At 35.2% G+C, this 12,733-nt stretch overlaps 1 pseudogene; it reads left to right on the forward strand.

Annotated features, from left to right (window-relative positions):
• The first annotated feature begins 11,982 nt into the window (after window positions 1-11,982).
• Window positions 11,983-12,463, forward strand: LOC101984530 (annotated as a pseudogene).
• The last annotated feature ends 270 nt before the right edge of the window (window positions 12,464-12,733 follow it).

The following is a 12,733-nucleotide window of genomic DNA, read 5'->3' on the forward strand; positions in this document are numbered from 1 at the left end:
TTTTTTTTTTCCTTTTCTCAATAAAAAAAAAAGGGAAAAAAAAGATAAAAGACCAAGTAAATATTTCTAGATAATAAACAAGATATTCATAAATGATCAACATTTAGGTAGTGGGCAACATAGGCAAAAATGGGAAGACACCGACGGTGAGATAACAAGAAGCACAAGGAGGTCATTATTTGAAACATTGTCATGATAGTTAAAGAAGTTAGAATGGAGCCCAATGTGAAGATTAATGCGGGTAAAGCCAGTATTCATGGAGAAAGCTGAGCTAAGAGAATTTTTGAGATTGATATTAGCCTGGGTTACATAATAAGTCTGTCTCAATAAGCAAACAAACAAATGAAGTGCTAGCATATGAAATTCCATAATGAAAACTAAAAGAGACATCTCAATTGACATTTATGGTAACAGAATCAATAGCACCAATTTTGATGAATGTTCATTTAGGATTCAATATAATTTTGGCTTCGGCCATGGTGCTCTTCAGTAACTAAAATATTAATGGTTTCAATGTGGCAGAAAAGTGTAGACTCCAACTGGTTGTAGGTGAATCAGCAGTCAAAATAAATTAACCATGAAGAGAATAAAGCACATGTTGCTTCTGAATTCACAGTAACACAATACAATGGGAGACTCTAGTATGATTGGCTGAGATCTCAATGGGCTATTACAAACAGGCACATAAGAGCAGCGCCCAAACAACTGAACTATTACACCTTGGGCTAAAAAGCACATGTGATGTGGCATTCCCTTCTGTATGCTATAAATATGTGTTATTAATAAACAACCCACTTTAGCTTAAAGCAGGGCAGGTTATAGCTAGGCTGGGAGGAATATGTAAAGAGTAGACAGAGTCAGAGAGATGCTATGTAGCTGCCATAGGAGACAGATGCCCCTAGAACCTTTACTAGTAAACCACAGATTTGTGATGATACATGGATTAATAGAAATGGGTTAATTTAAGATGTAATAATTAGCTAGGAACATGCCTGATTCATTGACCAAGCAGTGTTGCAATTAGTATAGTTTCTGTGTGATTATTTTTGTCTGAGCAGCTAGTAAATGAACATGCATGTAAGAACATCTTCTCTGAGTTTGCTCATATTGCCTTCAAAATTACAGTACACACTTTTTTAAAAGCAATGAAACTACAAAAGAAACCATTTAAAATAGGCAGTTATGTGGCCTAAAAGTGACATATCCACAGTATGACTTCATTACAATTTCAAGATATGACAGCTTGGATGAAAGAGCATACATTTTGTGTATTTACTTATTTGCACAAAATAAATGAGGTTAAATAAAACATGAAGATGTTCTAGAAATAGCTATCAAAGGAATCTTTGAGATTCACATTTTTAAAATCTGGTGCCCATTATGTCACATAGGAACTATTACACTAAGAGAAAATTTACCAAGTAAAATGAATTTCCTTGATTTATTAATATTATCTTTCAGAATTCTGATTTACATGCATTAACTTCCAAGAATCAGGTACAGGAATTTGATTTATATTTCATGCATATAAAAGTTCTTATTAATGAATCCTAAATTTTAAAGTTGTGATTTCGTGTCTAGTTTATAAATCTTAACTTTAAACTTCCAATTTAGTGCTGTGATTTATGGGCACCAAGTTCCATGCTATTTATGAATCATAATGTTAAAGTTCTGATTTAATACAATAGTTACTGTAAGAAGCATTAGTACAATAAAATGTGCAATTCCAAAGAGACCAAGATAAAATTGATCAATATTTCTATATTCAGCTCAATGTATATACTCTCAATTTTACTTCTGTCTTCAGTGGTACATTTTTAACAGAACAGTGAGATAAGGCTAGTAGAGAACACAATGAGTTTTAATAAACCACGATAAAAAAACTGTCTTCTCTTTTTATTAGACTAGTTTAGGGATATTTCATCCCTTAAAATTTAATAAGTAGGCAAAAGAATTAGAAATCTTCAGCCCTTCCTAAGATCAATGTATGAATAAAATGGTCAATTCTTCTTAGTATAATAGATATACCCACAATTTTAGTTAAAGGTGAGTAAAAACTCTTTGAGAATAATTCTCTGATATACAGTATACAGCCTCCAAATAAAATATTCAATCACATGCATCTACAAATATCCTACACATCCTCTAATTTCATTTCTTCTTCTTCATCAATCAAGCCTTCACCATTTAATATGGTAGCAAGAATAGAAACAAAATCAATTGTCCACTTTCAATGTGACTCTTTATCCACAGGTGCTGTATGTAGGAAACCTAAACTGGATTTTGATGGTGTGAATGCAATGCTTTCATTGACAATTTTCTATCAGATACAAGTGGAAATTACAAAAGTTTATGTACATTGATTTAAAAAAAATACATCCATAACCTCTCACCTGTATTTCTATTGTTCAACATTGCTTCTATCCTTCCATATCTTTCAAACAAAAGCATCTATAACTTGTAATCCCCTCCAAATTGTTCACTGAAATGGAGAAGAAATTATAGTAAAAATTAAGAATGTGTCTACTTGAGAATAAAGTCCATTAATTTTATTGCTTTTTGTGCCATACAATCTTGATTTTTATTAAGAGAAATATGAATCTTAGAGAAAAACATTTTGTTGTTTTCATTTCCTTCCTAAATAGGTTAACATTTCTAATAATTGTTGAAAATCATGATTTATTGACCACTACATATGGCATGAACACTGTATATAGCTTTCTCTCCAAGACCTTTCATTGAACCCCCACCTTATCTATAATGTGAATACATTATAGAGAATGTTGGTACAATTTCTGTTATAACATGGAAGCTTAGATAAATAATATTATCAAAATTGCACATTGCCTGAATTATGAGTAAAAGCTAGACTCTATTTTCTGTATCTCATAGATTAACCAAACTTCCAAAGAAGCCATTTGGAGTCTGCAGCTGTGAGCTGTGCCCTAACTTGTTTTCTAAAAAGAGATATGTAAAATAGAAATGTCAGACTTAGTTCAAACCCTCTACTTTATATTTTACATTCTTGTATTTCCTTGCTTTCTTTTTTTAAACTAAAGATATATTAGGTTAATCAGCCAAGTTGGTTTGAGGTAGTGGTAGATTTATTATGCTAGCCAACCAGTCATATAGAACTCCAAAATCAAAGTTCCAAATAGATTCCAGAGAAAATGAGAAAGACAAGATTCTCAGAATAAGATGCAAATCCTTTGTTCCTGTTTTCTTAGCAGAAATAGCCATTTGTGGTCTTATTAGGCTATCTACTTAATTAGAGGAAGGCATCTGTCATAAGTAACAGTAGTTTATCTAATCTTTCTGTACAAACTTTTGAAAAGCATTCAGAAGAATGGCAACTGCATACTTCTAATTGCACAGTGTTTCATGCATCTTTTAAAACCACAATCATTCTGCCTTGCTTTACTACAAATCCAAGAGCAAAGTCAAACATTGCTTTGAATGTTCCATTCTCAAAAGATAATGTAGATTTCAGAGAAATTTACTGAAATATTTAATAACAACATACTTGGGATTGGAGGATGGATGCAGTTTGAAATTAAAATCTAAGTCATGAAATAAGCTTTGAGTTTTCTAAAGGATAAAATATTACCATGAAATGAAGCAAATATAACAGTTCTCTGGACACACACACATGAAAAACTAAAACACAAACCCTACTATTTGCTAATGCAAAGTATGATCACAGTGACTTTTTTTGCTTAAGATGATTTTTAAACTCTCTTGACAAAATAAAGATCAAACACAATGCTGTTTCTTCTTATATATGTTAAAATATAGGAACTGAAATGTATTATAGCTAAAGTATGCTATTTAGCTAAAGAAAAATTGTCAGCAATCTAGGATTATGCTGACATTTAGTATCATCTGAGTTAGACTACCTGAGGCAGTTACCAATAAAAATGTATCTGTCATATCCAATGTAATAGTTCTTCTTTTCATGCTAGCTAGCTCAAAAGGACTATATAACAATGCATTCCTGTCTTTTGTTCAGACATTATTAGGGATAATTCCAGGACCAATAATTTCACTGTCAAAGAAAGTTTTAATGAAAGCAGGGAAAATTAAATGTCTATAAACAGCACCCTAACATTCATCTTTGCGAGCATGTTCTATCAAGTGACGCACATATGAGAAATGGGTCTGGGACAGGAGAATAATTGTTTGATGAAATAAATGTCAATTTTAACAATACCACTCATAGAGGAAACACAAGAAAATAATGAGCATATGTCACTTCTTTTAATCTACATTTCAAGTTTTAATAATATATGTAGGGAGTTAGAGAGATTGCTCAGGACTTAGGAACAGCTAATGTTCTTTCAAGAGGACTAGGTTTAACTTCCAGTACCTAGATGAAAACTCACAACCATCAATACTTATAATTCTAGAGGATCTGCTGACCACTTCATGTCTCCCCATATTCCTGGATATATGTTGTGCCTTTAACCCCAGAGAAAACACACCCACATAAAAATATAAATAATAAACATTTGAAAATCAGTACTTATGTGATATATATTAGTGTGTTAGGTATAACGTTTTAATATGTGCTGACAAATGAACACTAAGTGAAGTGGGGATATTAGATCAAGATGCTTGACTGAGAGTACCTTTTCATTATGTACATAGGCCACTTGTCATCTCTTTCAAATGCATATGGACCCTAAAATCCTCTTAGTTTTTCTTCTTTATTGAAAAGTATCACTTAAAATCTGGCAACTCTTTGCAGTGCTCACCTGGAAACACAGAAGTATATTCTGGAGGTGTCTTTAGCCAAAACATCACCGATACATTACAAATAAACATACTATACACATATTACATTATATTTTAAAAATCTTCACTACTCATGCCTACATTTTCCTCTATTATAGGTATAATATAATTCTCTGACCTCATTTACCATGTACTCAGTATGTCACTTTCCTTGACATAATGTTGTAAGAGAATGTGGGGCAAACTGAATATTTTTTTTAGTTGTCAGTAAAAATAATTCTCAAGAGAGCCTTTAAAAGTCATCAAGTCTCTATTAGCCCAATTAGGCTTTGTTTGCATGAGTTTCCTTCAGCCTTGGTCCCAACATGAAAAGTTACTAGAACAAAGTCATTAGAGTTCCCAAAGAGATTGTCAATCAGTAACGGAATATTTTTTTGAATCAATGAGTTTTCAGAGTTATTTCTTATCCTGAAACACAGTATCAACATAGTTTTCAATAAAAATGATTTGTGGAGTGTCATTCTACAAAAGACTGTGGGGTTAGCATACTCCAACTATTTTATAAGATGGCTAGAACTAGAATTTAGACTTTTCTAAAAAGTTTTATTTCCTTTATTTCATCATATGAACAAAAGTAGTATAATCATATACATATATGTGATAATTGATATTAAACCTTTGCTATCTATGTGACAATTTTCAAATAATTAACAACAAAGCAAATATCCTATGCATCTATCAGCTATTTGATTCCAAACCTCATAAATATAATTCACATAGGAAGAATTTCTATTAGGGATTTCTATATTAACTTTTGAACTATGATGATATCTGCTGGCAGACAGAATTTATAAATATGTTTTTCATTGTGGAAACAAGTACGACTAGAAACAGAACAGTGGGTGCAGCTCTGGGAGATGACATGTGTTCTTGACTTCCAAGCCCCATAGATTTTTAGAGAGCAACTTGCATGTTGGATCATCCTAAAATGCCTGTAAACAAGTAACTCCTGTGGTATTAAGACACCTTTGGATTTTAACTGAGAGTATTTTTTCAAGTTCTAAGGAAGCTGTTATAAATTAGGTTCAGTTTCACAGACCTAGAAGTTGCATGCTGGAGTTGTTCATAGCTCAATAGCAGTCTTGATTAAAAACCCAGGTTAAAGACGATTTTTTTTTTGCTAAAGATTCTCTGGATGAAACTACTTATATGGGATTCTATTAACTAGTGTGGCCAGGTTAAACTTATAAGTTATGGTTAAGAAATTTAAACATATAACATTAAAATATATTGAAAACTCTTAACATTATAAAGTGGATAGATATTTTTCCTTTTCACAGACATTCCAATTATATTATTTTAAATAAATATTGATTGGTTTCTTCAAAATCATCAATTTCTCTTATTTGTGGGTATTAAACTCCCCCATGAGAATCAAAACAAAGAACTTGATAATTTTTTTTGAAAAAATATGCTTACAGGATATTGATGCATGTTGGAACTTATACATTGCTTTATATTATATCTCACCATTTTTTATCTTTGCCATTTACAAGATGAAAACATATTCAGTCCATCATTTTACTAAAACTATTTCTAGCATCAACAAACTCAAACAAATAAAATTCTGTAGTAATAGAAAGTAACTCAGGCTAGATTCACCAATAAAAAATAACAAACTAGAATGTTGCCTAAGAGCTTATAGCAAACCAAGGAGTAATGAGAACCTCTAGAAAGAGTCAACTTAATCAACATGTGCACTTCACCTAGGGAAGATCAAATCATATTTTTTTCTGATTGAGCTGTTTGGGACTTATTCTGTCTAAAGATTATCTAGGAAGAAGCAAAAGGCTGTTGTCAATAGCTGTGTACAGGGTGAGCAAGTAAGCAGTTCTCACAGATGAGAAAGTCACTAGAAGCTGAAGCAGGCAGTTAGCAGAAAAAATGTCAACTTAAAATTCCTCAGTATAGGTCTTTTTTGATGGAAGTTACTTCTTTCAAATCTGTCTAATAAAATTAAACCTTTGACCAACAGTTTGAAGAATAGGAAATCTCCACACTTTGAGAACCACACACCAACAGTATAATAGATAACAAAAGTAGAGAAAATCGGTGACCTTATGGAAGTTGAAAGAGCTTTGAAAACCTCAATGGTACCTCAGATTCAGAAAGGATGTTGAATGCCTTCATCCTCTAGCAGACTAATGTGCTTTGGTCATGATGCTGCAGAAGGTTGTGCTGATGTCCATGGTCAGTGTTATCTCCAGAGGTCATGTTGGTGTCCATGGCCTATGCTGTCGCCTGAGACTATGTTGCTGTGTGTGGTCTGTGTTACCACCACAGGACATGTGGATGTCTGTGAAGTGGGTTGCTTCCAGAGGCCATGGTTATGTGTGTAGTTCATGTAGAGACTGTGATAAAGTCCATGATTTTTGATGTTGCCAATGACCACATGGATGTCCATGGAATTGGTGTATTTTTTCCATGTTTGAGGCAGTCGCAAGAGTGAGAGAGTGATATGGGAGGAATAAGAAATAAGTGTGATGAAGTGTATTGCATGAAATTCCCAAATAATCAATAAAAATATTACTTTGAAAAAAAGAAAGGCTATCAAAAGTAAGGTGGTCTGGCAGAGATTGCTAACTTGCTAACATGATAATATTCACAAATTCAGAAATATTGTTCCTTTATGCACTTTGCTAGAATTTCATTTTTTTCTTTTTTGCTGCCACAATCATTATCTGAATTGACAGTATGAAGCAAACATACCTGTCTGTAACTTGGGTAAAAGGTCTCCCAACCTCAATCCTGGCTGAATACCTTTAGTACTCTTTAACCTAGCTCCAGTACTGTCAACCATAGGTTTGGTGTAGCTTTGCATTTTTAGGTATTGTAAAAAGAAGTGTGTTTTGACAGAGGAACCCAAAGAAGCAACTGACCTGAGCTCATGGGAACATAGGAACACTGGATCAACAATTAGGAATCCTGCATAAAACTAAGGCCCTCTGCATGTGTATGACAGTTGTGTAGCTTGGTCTTTTTGTAAGGCTCCTAGCAGTGAGATCAGGTCCTGTCCCTGGCACTTAGTTGACTTTTGGGAACCTATTCTCGATGCTGGATTACCTTACCCAGCATTGACACAGGCTTGATGGGGACGCCTTTGTCCTACCTCATCTTGATGTGCCATGCTTTATTCAAGCTTATAGAAAGTCTGCCCTTTTCTGAATGGAGACTGAGGAGGATGGATCAGGGGAACGGTAAATAGGAGTGGGTGAGAGTCATTGGAGGGAAGGAGGGAGGAGAATCTGAGGTCAGTATGTAAAAGCAATGAAAAAAATATTAAATTATATATATGACCTTATGTGACCACAAAGGCATGCCAACTGTTTTTGGCTTGCTTCATAATCTAATAAAATTATAATTTTAATTGGAAACATATCATTAAAAGAAAGTGTTTGGAGATTCTTCCCTGAGAAAGGGATTTGACACTTTTCAACAAAACCATGCTTGCCCTTCAAAAAGAAAAAAAATGAAAATAATAACCTGATAAATAATTCAAAATAATCATTTTAAATGAAGTCAATAAAATCTGATAAAACAAAGATAAATAGAAAAATCTGATCAACACACAATACCTGCAATAAATGTTTAATAAGAAAACAGGAACTATCAAAAATTACAACAACTTCTGGGGTTTAAGAAAGCAATCCCAAACTGAAAAATTCAGCAGAGAGCTTCAACTAAAATTTAATCATGCAGAAGAAAGGATAATTGAATTTGACTACAGGTCATATGAACTTAGCTATTTAAAGAAACAAAAAGGAAATAGAAAAAAGAAGGAAAAATGCCTATGAGACTTATCACTTCCAATTCAAAAAATATGTGCCTGTCATAGGAATTAGAGGAGAAAATAGAGGGGAAAATGCCCCTTTAAAGAGATAATGGCTCAGTTTCTCTAATATTAGGTAGTATATGAATATCCAGATCGACAAAGCTCAAAGATCACTTTAAAAACTCATCACTTAAAACCCTAAGATATATTGCATCATGAATTCCAAAATGTTGCATTTCTTTAAAAAAAAAAGAGGAGAAATGAGTGATGACATACAAAGGAACCTTCATATGATTGCAGTAGATTTCCCATTGGAAAATGTACAGAACAGGAAGATAAAATGAAATCCCTAAAACAATGAAAAGTATTGTCAATTTACTAAATGTATCTTATAAGAAATTATTAAGGGGGCTGTTCAAGTTCAAATGAAAAGACAATAATGATGTGCAAATACATTAACTTATAAGTCTCTTTGATTACGTTAAATGTGTGCACAAAGTAACATTATTTTCATAGCTTAATGATGTTCCATAAATTGCTTTCAATATGTCATACAAGTTAAACACAAAAATACTCAAAATAATTAGAACTATAGTCTATCCACACTACATAAAACGTATAAGCTGTGATATCAGTAAGTTGGTTGGTTAGAGGTCCCTACCGTGTTTCCACCTGCAAAGCGAAGAAGACAACAGAAGAAATCCTGTTATTTCACTAAAATGTTTGAAGACGAACACCATGGTAAAGGGAAATGCAGAAGAAATGTTGCAGAGCAACAGAGAAACAGATGGCAATATTATAAGGAGGAGAGTTAAGCATGCCACATCTGTAGTTCCATATGTTTCTCTTTTTTTTTCCTTTGAAAAGCATTTATTATTTTTAATGATGTGAGGGAGTAAGTGAACAGAAGTGCAGGCACCCTCAGAGGTCAGGAGAGGTTATCAGATCCAAACTCCAGTCTTCTGAAAAAGCTGTAACCTAACGGAGCCATTTGTCTCCAGCTGTAATAGTCACTTTTCTTAAAATCAACTACAAGTTAACAGAGACTGCATAAAAGATAAAGAGACGTAAGAGGTTCTAAGTAAGTCTCACTATCACGAGACAAATGGATAGATTGGCTGCTTGGAGGATCCTGCAGTTCTTGTGGACACTGATTCTAATGTGGGGGACAGGGAGGCTCATAAAACTACAGTCTTTAATAAATCACTACAAAAGCCGGGTTGCTAAGAATGGTGTTGAACCTCTTGTCAAGAGTTCGGGTTGCAGACATAGATGATCAAGGCCATAGGACAAGGACTAAGGAGCCTTATTCTCCTCTCAGCTCCAAGCAAGAATTGAAGCAGAGTTCATAAGCACAAAAATTACAAATATCTATATCAAGTTACAGTTACATTTTTCAAGAGTCAAAGATTAGGGACTTTCTTTGTGTGTTCCATTATTGTCAACTGACATAGATAGCTTACACGATCAGATTCATTTGTCCACAACTAAGGTTTCTATTGAAGTCTGGCGGCCCGTGTTGCCACCAAAGGCCACATGGATATCCACGGTCTAGGCCAGAATCAGTGACCATCTTGATTTCAGAGGGCTGTGCTACCAACTGGGACATCAGCAATTTGAGTGGTCAGCACTGTTACCTGGGGCCATGGTGTCATTGTGGCCAGGACTGCTGCCGAGGGACTTGTCTGGGTCTATGGCCCTACTGCATCCACCCCTTACTGTAGGGTCTATGTTGATTTCTGTGGTTCCTGATATCATCAAAAGCCAAGCCGATGCCTTGGGACTGGGTCACCACCTGGGGCCATGTTGGTGTCTTGGGGCCATGTCAATTTGAGGGACCTGGGCTGCCACCTAGGAGCCCAGTCTGCTGCCTAGGACTATTTTTTGTGTCCGTGTACCTACCACATCCATAGTCTGTATTATTGTTCATGGCCCATGTTGCCCCCAGAGGCCACACAGATGCCATGGGTCAGGGCTGAAACCTGTGACAATTGACAGGGTTGAAAAAAAATTCCATGACAGGCTACTAATAACTCAGTTGAAAACTAGGCCGTAGTACCAGCTTCTTGAAGCTGAACAGGCAGTTCCCGAGGAAGCTATGAACAAAGGACAACCAATCTCCAATGCCCCTGACAATATGGATGAGGAGAATTGCATTTACTAAGCCTGAGTCAGCCCCCCTCAGTATCTCAAGGCAATGAAAAAATAAGGACAGACCCTGGGACTTGTCCAAACTTTCACAAAGACGGAAAAACTACAGCCTTAGCCAGACCCGGCCAGCACTAGCCATTTAAAAATATACTAACCAAACTTGCCTAAGCTATTTCTAGACAGAATGACCTAACTGTCTTTAGAATTTCCCCAGCTGTGTATCAAAGGAGTTTGTGAGCTTATTTGAGATTGTCATTTTGCTTTTGTGTCAGATGTGTGGCCCTGGCATGCTGAAACTTTCTTCCCTCTAAAATTAAACACTCTTGCTTATTGCAAACGTGTCTGATGTTTTTTTGTGGGACTTATGGACTGGAGCAACAGTGTTGGTATTTGTGGGCTGTACTGTCACCGAGACCATGCCCATTTGAGTGGCTAGCACTGTCATCTGGGGCCACAGTGTCCTCCAGGCCAAGGGCACTACAAGCACATGTTGCTCATGCACACATGCAGAGAAAACACTCTCATGCATTAAGTTTGCAAATCTGCCTCAAAATGTAAATCTTTCTAAAATATGTCAAACAATTGACATATCTAGTAAAAATATCATGATAGATCAAATCCAACAGCAGAAATAATTTCTAAGCTTATAGACAGCTATTTATAAAAAAACTGCAGTCAGAAAAATGAAGAAAAGCAAACACGCAAATATAATGGCACCAAGGAAATGTTCATAATGTGAATATTCCAAAATTAGAAAAGAGAAAATTTACAAAGCATAAAGTATCTCTGTTAAATGATGGCTATGATCATCTATGTCTGCAACCCGAACTCTTGACAAGATGTTCAACACCATTCTTAGCTACATAGCAAGTTAAAGATAAGCTCTATGAGACCTTCCATTAGAAAAGAAGTAGGGAGAAGAGAAAAATATATTTGATCAATAAAATTCCCTCTGAGGAAATTCATCATTAAAAGAGTAATCTGAATTCTAAGGACAGCAATTGATGTGCCAAGTCACATATTCAAGACCTCTTAATAAACTCACTACAAACCTCTCCATAATAACTATGTGGACTAAAAGATGATAGGGTAATATTCTCAATATCTGAAAACAACAACAAAAAAGCTTGCCAACCAACAATTCTACACCAAGGCTATTTAAAAAATTAAGGGAAATAAATTCCATTTAAAACAAGTAAAAAGAGGGAAATAAATAAATAATAAATAACCAACCACCTTAATAAGGTTTTCTGGCAGCCACCACAATGTTGGTGCATAAGAAGAACTAGATTACCATCTATGAACTCCCTTTGAAGGCAGGAGTGATGGTTGTTAAGATAGATGTCCATCTGCCCAAATACTCCAAGCTGGCAGACAAGAATGTGCCTAGCCTTCACATAGTGAAGGCCTTGCTGTCTCTGAAGGACTATGGTTATGTGAGATATCAATTTTCCTAGAGACACTAGTATTGATAACTTACCAATGAGAATATCCAACATCTTTAAGATTACCTCCACATACCTGTGTAGATCACGCACTATAGCATTCCTGAAACTGACAGGCCTTAGCCCAAAGTTCCAGAGGGTAAGTGACCTGCAAGATTCAGGGGAGGGAGATGGAGACACCTACAGAAGAAATGCTGTGCACACTGCTGCTGACAAGAAAATTGAGGCTGGCACTGGCTCAGCAACTGAATTCCAGTTTAGAGGTGGCTTTGGTCCTGGACGTGGTCAGTCATCTCAGTGAAGTTGGACATTGTTTTTTATTAAATAGATTCTTAAGAAAAATGTAAAGAAAACCAATGTTTGGTATTAGAGACTAGCCAATGGAGCCAATAAGATGGATCGGAGAAAAGGGTTGCTCGATTCAAAGCTTGATAATCTGAATTTGATTGCTGACTTGATTGCTGACACCCTCATGATAAGTGATGCTCTTACTGCCCTGGAGCTATGTCACATGTACTCCTACACTGAACACACACACACACACACACACACACACACACACACACACACA

Source organism: Microtus ochrogaster, unplaced genomic scaffold (genome assembly GCF_000317375.1).
Source record: "Microtus ochrogaster isolate Prairie Vole_2 unplaced genomic scaffold, MicOch1.0 UNK36, whole genome shotgun sequence".
NCBI lineage: Eukaryota > Metazoa > Chordata > Mammalia > Rodentia > Cricetidae > Microtus > Microtus ochrogaster.